We start from the raw sequence: 13,649 nt of genomic DNA on the forward strand, positions 1-13,649 counted from the left end.
AGTGTGTGTGTGTGAAAAAAAAAAAAAAGAGTTACATATCTGTACTTTGAGTTTCAGAAGAAGAGTAATAAAATGGAGCAAAACATAGTTTGAAGGAATATTAGCTAAAATTTTTCCAAATTTGATCAAAACATCAACCCGCTTATCCACGAATCCTAGAGACTTCAAACAGAATAAATGTGAGGAAAACCACACCTACACACACCATAGTACAAATTCTGAAAAACATGAGAGGAAAATTTTTAAAGGAGTTGAAATAGGGGAGCACAATCTGTATTACATGGAGGAAAGCAATGATAAGAATGCCAGGAGATGATTATTTAATTATCTCTTAAGGTGCTTAAAATCAGACATACTGGAAACTAAAAATAAAACTCAAAAAAGGTAAAAAAAAAAAATAAAAAAAAAATAAAAAAAAAAAAAAGAAAATGAATACGTAATCACAAGATTGAAAATTTATTTACTACAAATTCTCTGGGTTCACAAAATGCCAACCTAGGCTAAAACCACTTCCATTTCCCTCTGTTTGTTCAGATGCAAGCCCCTTTCCCTCTTCTTTTCCTCCCTTCAGTGTGAGACGGCAGGACCAGCCATCCACCAGATTTCTCATGCCAGGCTTCATGTCCTGGATTTGAAACTCTCAGACCGGGAATGGCTAGATCCTAACATTATGGACATTCCCAAATGGGCTGTGACAGCTCTCAGGGGTTAATGAAGTAACCAACTTTGTGCCCCTTCAGGCAGGAAATATTGCTGAGGCAGAGGTCACAGTATCAGTGAAATGAACTTCATGACCTCAGTCTGGCGCCCGTGTAGATTTCCCCAGACTCTGAGGGGCGCATTGCCGTTACAGTTGGCTGACTGGGCTCAGGAGAGAGGAGAGGATAAAAGTGGAGGTGAGGCTGTGGGTGGGGCTGAAAAGACCAGAAAGCTTGGCACGGGGTGAGCCACATGATGACACGCTGTCCAGGAGGGCCCAATCTGGCCCCTGAGATTCTCCCTCTGCCAAGTGCTGGAAGAAGGCAGACCCTGAGCGTCCCTGCCCCTGAGTTTCTGAGTTGGAGATGCTCAGATACCAGACAGGTGAGCGGCAAAGGGGTCATTCATTTCTGGGGCATAAAGCCAATGACTCAGATTGCTGTGTTCTAAGGGAACCAGCCCTTCCTCCTCTTTTCCCACCCACCACCCAGAGCCCCCTTCCCGAAGCCAACTCTAAGACTCCACATAGAAGATCTTAGAGTTTTCCTCTCCACCCTCGCAGGTGACTCCCTCTGGAAACACCAGCTCAGTTGGTGGTTGTTAACATTAACACTCTTATAGAGCCTATTTTCAAAAACTTAAACTGGGTTTCTACTGATAAAAATCCAACTGGGTAATTACATGTCCTACAACAGACGCACCTACAGTTTTACTAAAAAAAATGATGAATGGTTTATCCCTGAACTGGGGCGCAGTGTGCTCTATGGAGTGGTGGGAAGTGATCCCGGGGTGTCGACCGCTCTGTGGCTGCCCTATTTGATGTGGGTGACAGCGTGTGCACTCAGAGGGCAGCCAGCAGTGGGATCAGACAAGCTTTGGGGTTTTCATTCAGGAACCATGCCGAGTGTCAGGCACCGTGCTTGGCAATAGACCTTCCCAGAGAAAGTTTCCTACTCTCCATTACAAGGAAGAGGGGCGTTCTAGTGGAAGCAATAATTATAACGGTTACTGCATTTTATCTTCCAAGAGCTTTACTGTCATTATCTGTTCAGCACTAGTGACATAATTAATTATCATGTCCTGCTGCCTGCCGAGAAAATGCGGGGAAAGTGAGGTACAAGCTGATGTGCTGGTTTCTGCGAGGGGCTGGACCCTAGTGCAGGTCTCACTCAGCCCCGGGAGCCACCTCCGCTGTAGAGACGCAACACTCTGGGACAGAGCAAAAGGACCCGCCATCCCAGGAAGGTTATGCACACTGGGCCGAGGAAGCTGGGGCAGTGGAAAGACGGCAGGCTCTGGTGTAAATAGAGCTGAGTTCCAATTCCCAGACCGCCTCTTGCCATCTGTGTGAACTTGTGCAAGTTACTTGTTTCTTTTGCCTCTGTCGTTCAGTTTTAAAAGGGAGGTGGTGCTGCTCGCTTTGTAGAGTCATTGAGATCATTAGAGAGAATGTGTGTAATGTTAACACGGTGCTGGTCATGGGAGGTGTTCACTAAATGCAATTATTATGCTTATTACAGCTGTGTCCAGTGTCGGTCTCGGACTCTTTTTGAGATGCCAGGTGGCAACATCTATGACTGACAGCAAGACTTGCTTCTCCCCTTTGCCCTGTCCTAGGAGAGTCAGGTCACTCTCCCAGGGTGGGATGCTTCCCCACTACCCAATAGGCGAGTCTCAGCACAGTAAAAGCATCCCCCCCACCGCCCCGAGCAGGTCAGCAGGAGGCAGACACTGGGGCCGAAGGTGATAGGAGTCATCTCTCCTCCAACAAGTAACCTGAAATTCACCAGATCACTTAAACTGAGGTCCAGCAAAGCGTGTGCCTCTCCTTCTCACTTCTTTTCTCTGGTGAGATGCTTTATATGTTAATTTCACTTGTACAAACGTCTTCAGTAGACGGTACACAAGAGAGGCCCCCAGCCCCCATTCCTATGAAGAAGGACCCTGAATCCGGTCCAGAGAAGGCTGATCTAAAGTTTTCTAGGCTCATGGGGAGACCCGCTGTCCATAATGAACAGTGTGGGCCTTGGCTTGGGAGAGCTCAGAAGATGGAGGGACAAGACCTGGCTTGAGGAGTGGGGGAAGGTGGTATAGAGAAGGTGGTGTACGGCTCAGGCCTTGAAAGACGGGCAGGTTTTCAAATGGTGAAGAAGCATTCAGGAAGCAGGAACAGTGTGGTAAAAGCATGGAGCTGGGTGAGTTTAGATTCAAAAGCAGGGCTCTGAAGCATCCAGAGTGGACCTCCAAAGGTTTGAGAACTGAATATTCTGTTAAGGGCAACCTCAATCCCAGCCAGCCAGACCCTTATCCTGCTAGGAGCGAGGAAGCAGGATTTACTGATGACATACTTGACAGCACGCACCTTGATGTCCTGATTCCCCAGCTGCATTAGACTAGAATGTCAGGCAGCCACGAGGTGCTCTCTGGAGCCATCAGGGCCTGCGATGAGGATGGAGAGAAGTGAGGAGGATGGAGAGAAGTGAGGAGGATGGAGAGAAGTGAGGAGGATGGAGAGAAGTGACGAGGATGAGTGGCCTCACTCTGTGGGGCCTGGAGCCTCCTTCAGGGACCCAAGGTTGACCTAGAGCACTGGGGTCTGGAAACTGGGCTTCTAAGAGGCGTCTAGGAGACATAGGGGGCTCTAGTTCCATGACAGCACATCTGAAAGCTGCTCCATACAGCTGTGCAGGACCAGCTGTCCTTGGCAGCCATTCCTGGCCACTCCTGGCAGGTCCATACGAAAGAAGAAGCAGGAAGGCAAAGAACCAACTTCTTTGCAGAAAGACAGCTGAGATTGTCCAATGCCCCATCTTACAAGAGGCACTGTACACAAGAATTGCCCCAGTCCACTTTGGGCAGGCCCCATAACTTCTCTGAGTCTTAGTGTCCTTATCTGTAAATGGGTATAATAAATATTCCTTACCTCTCAGAGGTGTATGAAGCTCAAGTTCAATTATACATGTAAAGCCTTAAGATAGGACAGGTATTCAGTAGAACTTTAATACCTGACCATTTTCTTTATTTTTATTCACTCCTGGTAAAGTTGGAGGGCTTCCCCAAAGAACTGGTCCCTTCCAAGAGGGAGAAATGACCTTTGTCATTAGTGGAGTTCTGGCACGTGGTAGGTACTGGGTGACCAGGAGTTCCTAAGGTTAGCTATGCTGGGCTTTCTTCAACAGGCTTAGGCACTCCATCTCCAGGTTCCATTGCACCATTAGGGTAATGACGACTGGACACTTGCTATTTACGACCTGCCTTCCCCACTGGACTATAAAGCACTTAGGACAGAAAGAGGTGAAGGGAATGCTTTCCCCATCATCTCCAGTGACCAACACAGTGCCTGGCACATGGGAGACACTCAATAAATGCTGGATGAAGAAATAAAAAAGCACGTGAGTAGAAGACTGAGTGAGAGACATTCACCTCCTTTTCCTCAATAGAATCATTCTCATTGCTTCCCAGAACAAATGCTCTGTGCTGTCAGGTGACTCCAAAACTCTGTTAACGTTCTTGGGCTTCCCTGGTGGCACAGTGGTTGAGAATCTGCCTGCCAATGCAGGGGACACGGGTTCGAGCCCTGGTCTGGGAAGATCCCACATGCCGCGGAGCAGCTGGGCCCGTGAGCCACAACTACTGAGCCTGCGTGTCTGGAGCCTGTGCCCCACAACGAGAGGCCACGATAGTGAGAGGCCCGCGCACCGCGATGAAGAGTGGCCCCCGCTCGCCGCAACTGGAGAAAGCCCTCGCACAGAAACGAAGACCCAACACAGCCATAAATAAATAAATAAATAAATAAATTTATTAAAAAAACAAAACAAAACAAAACAAAACAAAACTCTGTTAACGTTCTTATTCCCACCCGGATGGAGAGAAGGGAGCCCCTCTTGGACCCTTGCTCTCCAGTAGTGGTCCTCTGAAGGCCCCTCCAGGACGTGAGTAGACAAGGTGGGAAAGTATTGGCTTCTTCCTCCGCCTCACACACTCTGCCTGCCCCCTGGATCCCAAGGAACACCACAGCCGTCCTGAGGTTCCCCACCCAAAGGCAACGGTGTCTTCACATAGAGGGAAACCAGCTCACAGATAGCTCAGGCTTCAGTCATACGGTTAGAACACGAGGACTCAAAAGAAACTGTAGAGGTCAAGTAGCCTCATGCAACTTCCTAATGTTAAACACAAGCCCCATAGGGTAATGACAGCATATTAGGGTTATTACCCAGGGCTGGGAGGAAGAAGAACCGTGCCACAATCATTTCTTTGTTTCAAAGCAATGTACAGCATTTAGAAGATCAAACTGGATAATGTCACCCTCAAGCAGCTAATGTTTCTGCTAGTGTGAATATTAAGTTATGTCATTCACACTCTTAGGTGCAGAGAAAGTCCTATCCGCCCTCTTCAAATCCTATCCTTTCGACAGTTTTATATTTCTGTCTGGAAGTTTCATTTACCTTCACTAAGAAAACTCGCTCAGGTGTGTTATCTTTGGGCCATCGTTGGGAGTATCTTCCTTCCTGTTACATTTGCTTGGTTTTGATATTTTAGGGCTTGCTGCCTGTCAACCTCACACTCCAGCTTCTTTGCTTTTGCCTTTGCTTTTTGGCGGTCTATGCCGATCACATTTACAAAATTATATTCTGGATACAATAAACAGAAGACTTGGCCTAGCCTGAATCTTTTCATTGGTTGTTATCTGAAGTGTTGACACCCTTTTCCTGTGCCTATTAGAGTAGACAGTTTGTTTGGGAAAAGTTCACTCAGTTGTAGGGAGCCTTGGTAATTGTAAAAAATAGAAGACTCACAAAGGTTCCAGATGGTCTCAGAAATTCTGAAGTCTCCAATTTCCTCAGAATAGCCTGCCATGGGTCAAAGGCGCTTTGCCCTGACCACCTCACTTTCCCCTCTCCTTAATTCCTGGTCTCAGAAATGCTCACAGCAGCTGTTAAACCAGTCCACTCCTACTGCCCCCTCCTTCCTTCCTTCCATCCCTCCGCACTCCAACCAGTAATGTCATATCTGGTACAGTGGGTGTTTAGCACAGAGGCCTCTCCAGCCTCCTCTTGGACACAACACCTGCTCCTTTCTGATGGGAACTAACCGCAGATAGGGCAGATGACCAAGCCAGACTCTCCCCCCAGAGACAGCCTGACCATCCCACGCATGGAGGAAGTGTAGCTCCAGGTTTTTGCCCAGAGGCAGGCTTGCTGCGATTGGTCAAGGGGAAAAACAGAAAGAAATGACTATTCAACTGATAGCTATTGAGGGTCAGGAGGGACCTCTCAGACCACATTGTCAAGCCTCCCTCCAAACACAGCAGTGACCACATCTCCATCCTCACCCTGGGGAGGTCCAGTGTCAACTCACACGCCACCCACGTGAGCCCGCCGCCTTCCTCAGAGGCCCGTCCTTGGACGGTTCTAAATACTGGTGAGTTCACCTTTATTTTAGACAGGAGTCCATCTCCATGCAGACACACCTCTCCAGTCGATGTGTCCTCTGGGATCCCACAGAAGAATGAAATCCTTCAATTATTTGAAGGCATCCCTTCAATTATTTAACATGGATGCCTTTGGACTCTGAGTCTTTAGTTCCTCAGACTAAAAGCATTTTGTTCTTTCAGCCGGTCCCTGTAAGTCACAGTTCCCACTTCTTTGCCATCCTGGGCATTCTCTTCCGAACATACTTTTTGTCTCCTGTGCCATTGAAAGTGTGGGATCCAGGCTTGAAAACCACAGTCCAACTCAGAATAGTGTAGAACTGTCACCTCCCTTCTTCTAGTCACTGTATAATATCCAATCTAGAACCCATGCAAGCTTTTCCCTGCCCCTATATGTGTGTGTATGTGTGTGTGTTGTGTGTGTATGTGTTTGATATCACATCACATCATTGGTTTATAGTGAACTTACAGTCAATGAAAACACTTATGCCTTTTCTCTATGTGCTGCCGACATGCCATTCCTCCCTCATCTTTTACTTGAACAGTTTGCTTCACCTTTCTTGTATTGCTAGTAAATTAGCAGTTCAGGGCAGCCTGTGCATATACTACAAGAGACTTCATTAGTAGATTCCCCCTGCCCCCAGCTTCTAGAGTCTTCTTTTCTTCTTCATACTCCTTTTGGAACAAGCCTTAGCTATGAACTTGGTCTCGTTGGTACTGGAGTCTCAACTGTAATTCTCTGAGGGGGAAGGAAGGGGGTAATGCCCTGAGTGAGGGGCCAGAGCCCCTGGGTTCTGACCCCTCACTCAGGACAGATCCTCGGTCAAGAGAGCTGCTTGGGGAACCAAAGGAGGCCTCTCTGGCTCCTGGATTCTAATATCTCCTTGACAATAAGGTTCAGGCAGCATGGAGCCTAGTAATGTCAAAGAATAATAGTATCTGTCATTTTTTGAGCAGTTACCAAGGGCTGAATACTATGCTAATGGCTTTACATAAACTAAGTCATTCAATCCTTTTAAAAAATCAACTAGGTAAAAATTAAACCCACTTCACAAATGAGAAAAGTGAGGTTTGAAGATATTGCTAGTCTAATTGGGATTTGAACACAATTCTGTCTGAAATCAAACCTCAAATCTTAGCCATTCTACTTGGAACACTGTAAGTGTTCACTCTGTAGACATGATCTCTATTCCAAGCAGCTGAGCAAGGTGAGACCCTGAGGCGTACAAGAATGTGAGAGGAAACCATCATAGACCCTCTTGGCTCCCCCTCCCCTGCCCCCTACACCCAGACTGTGGCAAGTCTTGCAGGACTAATGGAATAAATGCCTTCCTTGGACCCAGAGGACAGGTAAGACATACCCTCCAACCTCATTCTGTTAGACATCATAGAGAGAGAAAGAAGAATGTCCATTCCTGCCTGCCTCACAGGCTTGTATGAGACATAATCAATTGATCAGTCATATACTACTGACCCCCTACCAGATACTCAGCAGCAAGCCAGACCCTGAGCCACGTAAAAGAAGCATGAGGCTAGGTCTGAGCCCAGCAGGGCCCTAGTTGGGATACAAGACTTACACACCAGAAAGAGCAAAAGAAAGAAACAGGACAGTAAATTACCAGGAGCCAAATTCTGAGAAGTGGGTGCTCAGAGCTATAGGAATTAGTTCACCAGGTTTTGTGGAATAGGTGGGACTCACAGGAGGTCCTGATGGGTGGATGGGTTATGATATGAAGGTTGGAGCAATTGTGGGGAGAGTCTACAGGAAGAGGGAAACAAGACATATGTAAGGGTGCTTTGGAAACCAAAAGAGTCACGCAGTAAGTGCAAGGTGTTATTAAATGTCATATAATATTGTGGTCATTCTTACCCAAATCTGGATCCTGAATCCATCGTCCCTCCTCGCTCACCTGTGGTTTCTTGTCCTAGCCCCCCTGCTTCAATCCCAGTCTCTTGCTCCTAAAACATGGAGAGGCAAAGTCTTGGGAGACCAAGTTCTTCAGGATATTTACCTCTAGGGTTGGGTGGTATCAGGGCTGGGGATAGAAACAGGAACCTCTCCCTCTGGGCTTGTCAAAAGAGTAGCTTTGTCGGGTCCTAAATTTACAAACAGTGAAAGCATCCCCTCAAGACCAGAGAGTTGCTGTCGAGGAAAAATAAAAAGCCTCAGCAGCAGGTGGAATGTGAGGGTGGGAAGTAGGCTGGCAGGGAAGACAGATAGGCTGGAGAATGAGAGGGTGGCAAAGAGGCACAGGAGAGGAAAGGAGCCTGGAGGGACCAGGAGAAGGATGGGGAGGGGGAGGAAGGATGGAGAAAGAACAGGTAGGTGTGTGTGTGGAGGGGGAGGAAATGGAGAGGGAGAAAGATAAAGTCAGAGGAAACAAGCATCCAGCAGGGGGAAGGGAGGGAAGATGTGTGCCGTGTGTGTGTGTGTGTGTGTGTGTGTGTGTGTGTGTGCGCGCGCACGCGTGTGTGTGGCAGTTACCTTAATCTCTTTAAATTTGTCCTCATTGATTAGGGATTTGCAGCAAAATCCCTTGCTCTGGGAAGACATTTGCTTCACTCCTGCTTTGCTGTCAAACCGAGGGAGGCCTCTCTCTGGGTGGGGCTGGCTGTGCAGAGCAAAGCAAGATGAGGAGAAGGTCTTGGTACCCTTCTCCTCTCTCGATGCCCAGCCCAAATCCACCTTGTCAGGGAAGCCTTCCGCGATGTCCCTGAAAGAAAGCGCTCCTCCAATGGCCCCCCACCCCCACCCCACCGCTCGGAGCTCCTGTTTCATTATCTCATTATCTCTATATCTTCCAAAATGTAGTAGCTTGTGACAGTGACTATTTTATCAATTCTCATGAGTCCTAGGGTCAGGAATTCAGACAGGGACAGTGGGAATAGCTCAGCTCTGTTCCGCATGATGTCAGCTGGGGCTGGGATGTCCAAGGGGCTTCTTCTTTCACGTGCTTAGCACCCCTACAAGGAGGGCTCCACTAGGTCATTCGTTGAACCTTCCTTCCCACTGTTGACTGCTTCCCTGGTTCTCCTCCATGAAGTCAGGTGGATAGCAGGAGATCAGGAAATGCACGTTGGAGGAATGAATATGTGGCTAAAGAATGGACTGAAAGAACGCTGACTGTTTGAGGTACCACCCAGACCCAAGGGCTCTGAGTGTTGTGAAAACGCCGACACAGCCTGTGTGTGTCAGGCTCTCCCAGCCCGCCTCGGACTGGGCGTGAGGAGAAGAGGCCCAGTGTCTTTGGGGCGAGCTGTGGGGTAGCCAACCTCAAGGCCACTCCCAGGAGCATGCCCCTCACCCCTTGGGCCCTGCATCATCTGGAGTCTCCTCCCCCATCTCTGAAGCCCCACCTCTGGTTCTGCTTTTTCTAGTAGCTGCCGCTGAGTCAGAAGAGGAGGGAACGAACTCTCCCCCACTTCCAGGAACTCATTATTAGCTTAGCTCTCCGCCATTTGTCAGAAGCTCCATGAACCCAAGGAACTGTGTTCTTTGGATTCTTTCTCACTTAGTTCTAATTCCCTCCTCGGTGTCTATGATAATACTGGGCAATTTTTTTTTTTTTTTGAGATTCCCATAAATATTGAATGAACAGAAACTTGGCATTTGTGGATGGCCTATGCCTGTTTTTAAAGGGCTTTCGTAACCACCTTCCCTTAATCCTCTTTGGTCTAAGTCTGGGAGCGATACTGGGCATTTTACTGATAGAGAGATTGAGGCACACAGAAAGGTGAAAAGATTTGCTCAAGGTCACACAACCTTAAGGTGAGTGACATTAAGGAGTGGATCCGTGGTGAAATTCTCTTTAGGCTGGCTGCGTGGGTGACCTTCCCACAGGGCCCAGGGCTACCTCGAGAGCTGTTTCCCATTCACGATGCTGGCTGGGGCACTGTAGGAGCTAATCAACAGCTGGTGACCAAATGGCAGAGCTATCGATTTGTTTCACTGTGTCCCGGTCTCCCAATCGTGCCTTACTCCCTTAGCTGGTCAGGAGGTCTCATTCACCTCTTGTGTGGCTCTTCATCAGGGCTTTCTGCTAGCTCAACCTCCTCATTTTAAAGGTGTGGATACTGAGTCCAGGGAGGGCACAAGACTGATTCACAGCAACTCAGGTTGTTAGTATCAGTGTCGGGAGGAGAAGCCAGGTCTCCTGCACGTACCATACATCTGGGTCAGGAGCCACCAATTTTCTAGCATTCTCTCCTAGCAAGATGGGACTCCAGATCCACCTTCAAAATATATACTCAGAAAAAAACTGGTGAAAGAAAAATTTAGAGTAGTGATGAAGGGGTGAAAGAAAAGCAAAAAAAACCCCCCAAAAACAAAAAACCTCTCTCCCAACCTGGCAAACATCACTTAGATGGAGAATCCCACACTGCACATTTGCTGGCTTCCTCTGGTCCAGCTCAGATCAGTGGTGCCTGATAAATGCATTTGCAAGCACCCAGCACAGCACCTCACGCATAGTTGGTGCTTTAGACTTGTTGGTGTTCTTCCCTCTCTTCCTCCGATCTGATCTGTTTCCTGAAATGGGCTCCAGGGATTGGCAGGAGAGTGAAGGAGAAATTCTGTCTACTGGTATCGATTTTGGAGTAAGGAGAATTCCCTATTTGTGAGCCTCTGCTTTCAAGGAATCAATGGAAATGTGTTTATCAGAAAGTCGGAAGGCAGCTGTGCTCACCAGTGCTGCACCTAAGCTTACGGTGGTGAGCACACTGTGGTGTATACAGAAGCCCAGATACAATGTGGTTTACACGAAACATATATAATGTTATAAACTAATGTTACCTCAAGGAAGGAAGGAAGGAAGGAAGGAAAGAAGGAAGGAAGGAAGGAAGGAAGGGGAAGGGAAGGGAAGGAAAGGGAAGAGAAGAGAAGAGAAGAGAAGAGAGAAAAGAAAAGAAAAGAAAATTGGCCTGGCCCAGACAGGGTTTGAGTGGTGTAAACCATTGGAGGAGGAGGGAAAGAGAAGAGGTCTGATCAGATCCTGGGTATCGGTTCTGAAAAAGTTCTAACCACTGAGACCACTTGAGACTGTTATCTTTATTTGATGGAAGGTTTCAGAAGCTGCTCGGCACCTCCCCGCACAAATGTCCTGTTCCAGGCCAGGTCTTTGCCGCTGGCAATTCAGCGGCTGTGCCCCCGGTGTGGAGGGGTGGGTCACTCTGGGCCCTCCTGGCAGTCCACTCAGAGCGCACAGCACCAACTGACCCACCCTCAGGGTTGTGTCCCCCCTAAAAGTCTAAGCTCCAGACCCTCTTGTCCCTGCATGTCCTCAGGGACGTGGAGGAGTGAGTGGACTCCTGTGGACTGGCTTTACAGCTCCGTGCCTCAGTTCCCCTCCTGGAAAGTCCGAGGGAAGTCACGCCTCCTTGTTGCATAGTTCTGGCCTTGACCTCGTGACGGCTGAGAGCTGGGCCTGGAGGGGCAGAGTCAGGCTGTGGGGAGGGGAGAGCCACCACCTGGGGGGCTGCTGGCCTCACACTTTGCAGGTGAGAGCACAGCAGCCCTGGCTCCAAACCTGAAGGTGTGGGAACACTGACCGAGAGCCGGGGCCCTGGGGCGGGGTGCAGGGGGGCCTCGGACCCCTGGGGGCTTGCGATGTGACTCAGTGGTTGCGTTTCAGCCATCTGCATGCTGCTGGGGCACCGAGGGGAGGCAGTTGCTTTGCTGTTGCTTCTGCTTCTCTCCATCCCCTCATTAGCCTGGAACCTGCGAACATCCGTCTGATAAGAATGGTCCAGGATTCTTCTGAGAACCAGCCACCCTAAAGGGCAGGCTCCCCTCCTTCCTCTCAACCCCTCCATCTCTCCCATCTGCGTCTTTTCTTCTTCCTTCCCCACGCCTCTTTACCTCCTGTATCTTCCTCTTTCTTACCTCTTTCCGCGAACTTTCTGCCTCTTGGTCTCATTCTTGCACTCAGTTTGCACAGCACAGCCTCCTACAACAAACACACAACCGCACACCTACATCCTCTCTTAACAATTACCCTAGTGCATAACCTCACTCCATCCTTTACATACAACCACATGCACGCACCACGCACACAGCTTCAGGCTCACACAGGCGGCCACGTATACCCTCCCTCACAAATGCCCCCGTGCCCACAGGATCCTCATCTCGCCTTGGGCAGCCCCGGTGTGGGGCTGACATGCCGGACAGCTCTGCTCTCAGGGGCTGTCACTGTATGAGGACCAGTCACTTCTCCTCCAGTGATGCCCCCTCCCCTAGCCTGGGCTGATTGGGACAGGAGGGCGTGCAGACGGCAAGTGAGCCAACTTGAGGCCCATCCGGGTAGATGTCTGAACTGAGCACCTCAGTAAACACAGGAACCCTGAGCAGTAGCTCTGATTTCAGGGCTAAATTGTAACCAGGAGCTGGACTCTGGGGCAGCTGAGTTAATGGAGTTGGGAGATTTTTACTGAGAGGTCACCGGTTCAGACCCAGCTCTGGTCAGCAGGAACTCAAAAATAGTTTTATCTGACAGCTAATGGTCTTCCTGCATTAGCGGGAGGGGGGTCTCCTGCCTGTCCCACCATGCAGGCAAGGTCATTGCTGGTCTGTCTGTGTGGCACCTCGGGGTTGGTGCAGGACCGGGTTAGAGCTTGGGGAGATGATGGAGGTTTGGGACGAATTAGAAAAAGATACACACACAACACAGACACACACTGCAACCCCCCTTCTCCCCTCCTCCTGCAAGAACAGATTATTAAAAGGTGCCCTGTCTGGGCAGATTACTCATGACTTGGTGCTTTAGTGCCATTCTGCTTCTTTCTCTGGGAGGTCACCCTCCTGCACAGGACACATGGGTTGGTGAACAGAACACTGGCTGGATTCCAGCACCTTTGATCCCTTAGGCCGGAGATGTCGGGCAACACAGCTTGCAGGCCTATACACGGCAGCCCCGAGCACACACCTCCATAACCATCTCCCACCCAGCCCCAGTGAGCCTTCTCACTGCTCTTTTTAATGACAGCTCAGAACCAAAGGGGGCAGACCTCTCCTAGACCTCTCTGTTCCTTTCCCCTCAAAGGCGAGGACATCGGTGAGGTGTGATGCCCGAGCTGTCCCTACTCAGGGAATGACCAAAGCAATACACTCTTGTAAGGTTACAGCTGGCTCTTTGCTAACACCAGTGGGAGAAGCAGCAATAATAACCGTCACGACAATAGTTAAATTGCAAATAACCCTTCCCAGTTTCCAAAGTGCTTTTGCACACATGTCTCATCCTCCTTGAAAGGAATCATGATAATGAGGCTCTCGCAGCCCTCACTGGCATTTTTTATTTTGAGGGACAGCCCAGTGCAGTGGCGAGAGTGAAGAATCAGGACGATCTGGGTTTGAACCCCAGCTCTTGACTATTACTATGTAAGTGACAGTTTAATAGCCTCTCTGAGCCTCAGTTTAATTGCGAAATGGGCCCACTACTACTTGCTTTATAGGTTTATTGGGAAAATGAAATAAAAATTTTTTTTGGTCCTGGGATTGGACATAAGATGAATTAATAAGAAAAAT

At 48.9% G+C, this 13,649-nt stretch overlaps 1 protein-coding gene and 1 long non-coding RNA gene across 2 annotated transcripts in view; one reads left to right on the forward strand and one right to left on the reverse strand.

Moving 5' to 3' along the window:
* Positions 1-13,649, forward strand: part of TNR (tenascin R) — a 425,185-nt gene that overhangs the window by 81,748 nt on the left and 329,788 nt on the right. The gene's annotated exons all lie outside the window — the stretch shown is intronic.
* LOC309605739 lies at positions 313-6,709 on the reverse strand. Its single transcript, XR_014231523.1, has 2 exons — positions 4,559-6,709; positions 313-4,219 (listed from the first exon to the last, which is right to left on the reverse strand). It is a non-coding gene; the product is annotated as an uncharacterized lncRNA (long non-coding RNA).

Source organism: Balaenoptera borealis (genome assembly GCF_965194805.1).
Source record: "Balaenoptera borealis genome assembly, chromosome: 1".
Classification (NCBI taxonomy): Eukaryota; Metazoa; Chordata; class Mammalia; order Artiodactyla; family Balaenopteridae; genus Balaenoptera; species Balaenoptera borealis.